The 3,698-nt window shown below is 50.5% G+C and overlaps 1 pseudogene; it reads left to right on the forward strand.

Moving 5' to 3' along the window:
• Nucleotides 1-125: 125 nt before the first annotated feature.
• Nucleotides 126-960, forward strand: LOC115852316 (calpain small subunit 1 pseudogene; annotated as a pseudogene).
• Nucleotides 961-3,698: the final 2,738 nt, after the last annotated feature.

Raw genomic sequence — 3,698 nt, forward strand, 5'->3', positions numbered from 1 at the left:
GATTTGATCATAACTGGACCACCAGTTTCTCTGCCCACACCTGCACTCTTCATCACCTTCTTTATCACCAGTTAAAAAAGATTGTCTCGGGGCCTGGAGGAAGAGGCTTGTCCGGTAAGAACAGAATGGGTGAGGCGTCTGCGCAGTACAACCCAGAGCCCCCGCCCCCTCGCACCCAATACTCCAACATCCAGGCCAATGAGAGTGAGAAGGCCCGGCAGTTCCGGAGGCTCTATGCCCAGCTGGCTGGAGAGGACGTGGAGGTCAGTGCCACAGAATTCGTGAACATTCTCAACAAAGTCGTGACCCGACATCCTGATCTGAAGACTGATGGTTTTGGCATTGACACATGTCGCAGCATGGTGGCCGTTATGGAGTGACACGACCGGCAAGCTGGGCTTCAAGGAATTCACGTACTTGTGGAACAACATCAAAAAGTGGCAGGCCATATACAAACAGTTTGACATTGACTGTTCAGGGACCATTGGCAGCAGTGAGCTCCCAGGGGCCTTTGAGGCAGCAGGATTCCGCCTGAATGAGCATCTCTACAACATGATCATCCGACGCTACTCAGATGAAGGAGGGAACACTGATTTTGACAACTTCATCAGCTGCCTGGTCAGACTGGATGCGATGTTCCGTGCCTTCAAATCTCTTGACAAAGATGGCACTGGACAAACCCAGGTGAACACCCAGGAGTGGCTGCAGCTGACCATGTATTCCTGAACGGGAGTCACAGACCTGCCCCCTCATCACCTCGCTGTAGGAGTCACCTTGGACTCTTCAGTCTCCCCCAGGGCTGATCCTGTTTGCAGTCACATCTTCATGGCTCCTGCTGACCCACAGGCCTTTCTGTTCTCCCAGCCCTTGGCACCCGGATTCTCAGTCAACAGCCAGGGCCCAACATGCTTCAACACACCCTGCCCCAGCACACCCATCTCACATCTACTCCATAACCCCTCTCTTGCATCTGTGCCAAGCCCAACATTTGTGTTGCTTGCACACCCCAAGGGCCCTTCTCTCAGTTCTGGGAGGATCACTCCAGTCCCTACACATCCTGGCACACCCACCCAGTTACCACCCAGGCAGCTGAACTCCAGGCCATAACAGGTCACATGCCCCAGTGCCTTTGTCTGTACTCTGCTCCCAGCCTGCCAGGCCCAGGAGGAAATAAATGCACCCTAGTTGCTGCTCTCTCTGGAAAAAAAACAAAAAAAAAGATTGTCTCCACCCCTTGCTATCAAGAATATTAGTCCTAGTGACTCCTTCCTTCATGTCTAAGAAAAGGGGATGCTATTTAACCATTTATTCACTTTATTCAACATGTATTCATTCAGTGCCTGGTGGTGTTTTTTTTTAAAGACCATTTTTATTTTCATTTATTTTTTAATTAATCTTATTTACTTTTGGCTGCGTTGGGTCTTCGTTGCTGTGCACGGGCTTTCTCTAGTTGCAGCAAGCGGGGGCTACTCTTTGTTGCGGTGCAGGGGCTTCTCATTGCGGTGACTTCTCTTGTTGTGGAGCACGGGCTCTAGGCACGTGGGCTTCAGTAGTTGTGGCACGTGGGTTCAGTAGTTGTGGCTTGCAGGCTCTGAGCACAGGCTCAGTAGTTGTGGCGCACGGGCTTCGTTGCTCCGCAGCATGTGGGATCTTCCCGGACCAGGGCTTGAACCCATGTGCCCTGCATTGGCAGGCGGATTCTTAACCACTGCGCCACCAGGGAAGTCCCAGTGCCTGATGTTTCCCTGGGCACTGTGGATAAAGTAATGACCGAAAAAAGACAGAGCCTTGGACTGGTGGTCAGAATCACACCAATAGATGTAAATTACACTCTGTGATAAGTGCTTATCTTTCCAAGAGGAAATTCTCCCTGTTCTTAATTTGTCCCTTTTGCCTCCTTGTATCCCAGCTGCTTCCCCTCTCCAACATCAATCTCATCCACCTTCTTCCCTGTCAGCAACGTGCTCTGGTTCTTCCCTTTTACCCTGCCTCCAAACATCTTGACAGAATAGTTTTATATTCCTCACCTTCTTTTCAGCCAGCAAACCATGTAAGTTGGTTTCCATCCACCCCACTCTACTGAAATGCTCTCTCAAGGTTGGCAACAAGGATCCCACCATTACAAATCCTCATCGCAGCTTCATCGTGGCTCTGGCATCGTGGTCCTCTCCCAGGACCTAACACCCCAACTACCTCCATCTGCGAACGTTCTTCCCTACCAGACGGTGCTCTCTTCTTTCTCCTTACACTGCCAAGCCACTGGTGTTCCCAGGGTTCTGTCCTCAGCCCTCTCTGTCTTCTCTCCAATCTGGGAGATGCCATTCACTTTCCAAGCGTCAGTGACACTCTCTTTAATCACAGCTCCAGTTTGGGTCTCTCCTGGGCTCAGATCCATATTTCCATCTCAGCCTTTGCTCTTGGATGCCCTGTTGAACTTCAGATCTAAGGATGTGCAAAACAAAATTCATGGTTTTCCCTCCCACCCTGCTTCTCCATTTCTATCACAATCAATAATATCATTTTCCATTCAGGCACCCAAGTCAGAAGCCTCCAAGTTACCTGTGATCACACTTTCCTCCTCATTCAGGCATTCTATCTGCCATTGAGTTCTACACCCAGAATGTCTATCCCAACAAGGGATGGCAAGTAGGTTTCACCTAATGTACCGACTCTAACCAGTTAGTAGTGGCTGCCTGGAGGAGCACTACTGTGTTGGGAAGGATGCTGAGGCAGCTTGTGGCCTAACCAAGAAAAGGCACCGTGATCAGCTGTCGGTTCTACTTTGGGTGGTGGTACACATGCCAGGTATTTGCCATCCAGCTCTAAACCTTCCCTGGTGAACAAATGAGATCACCCTTTACCGTTCCCATTACCCCTGCTCTGGATACTCTCTTAAAACGTATTACAGGGCTTCCCTGGTGGCGCAGTGGTTGAGAGTCCGCCTACCGATGCAGGGGACGCGGGTTCGTGCCCCGGTCTGGGAAGATCCCACATGCCGCGGAGCGGCTGGGCCCGTGAGCCATGGCCGCTGAGCCTGCGCATCCGGAGCCTGTGCTCCGCAATGGGAGAGGCCACAACAGTGAGAGGCCCGCGTACCACAAAAACAAAAAAACAAAAAAAAATGTATTACAATAGTCTCTGGGGGTTGCCTCCTTTCAATCTCTCTCTTCTCCACATCATCAATCATCCAGACCTTGGTTTAGCTCTCCGAAGCAAAGATCTATCTTTTCATGCCTGTTTAGAAAGGCTCCCTCATACCAGAATAAAGCATACAGCACTAAAGGCCATTTAGACTCTAACTACAGCACACCTACCTACTGCCATATGCCCTGTGCCTCCCAGGCAGTATAGCATCGCGGTTCACGGAACAGACTTGAGACTGCCCTGCCCGGTTTCAAACTTCAACTCTGCCACTTTGGTTGTGTGACCCTGAGCGAGTTATTTGACTCTCTGTGCCTCAGTGTCCTCATCGGCAAAATGAGGAGAATAATCCTACCGAGCTCATAGGGATGAAATGAGTTAAAGGATAGAAAACACTAGAAGAGCTCCTGGCATGTGATAAACCCAATATAAACATTGACTCCTATCACTGCTACTACGCCTGGCACACTTACCCCAGTGACTCTGGCCAAGCTGTTTCCACTGACCCTGCCCCACCTTTCCTCACTCCCAGGAAGAATACATGTTCCTTGCTCTGT

The sequence above is a fragment of the Globicephala melas genome, chromosome 2 (genome assembly GCF_963455315.2).
Source record: "Globicephala melas chromosome 2, mGloMel1.2, whole genome shotgun sequence".
Classification (NCBI taxonomy): domain Eukaryota; kingdom Metazoa; phylum Chordata; class Mammalia; order Artiodactyla; family Delphinidae; genus Globicephala; species Globicephala melas.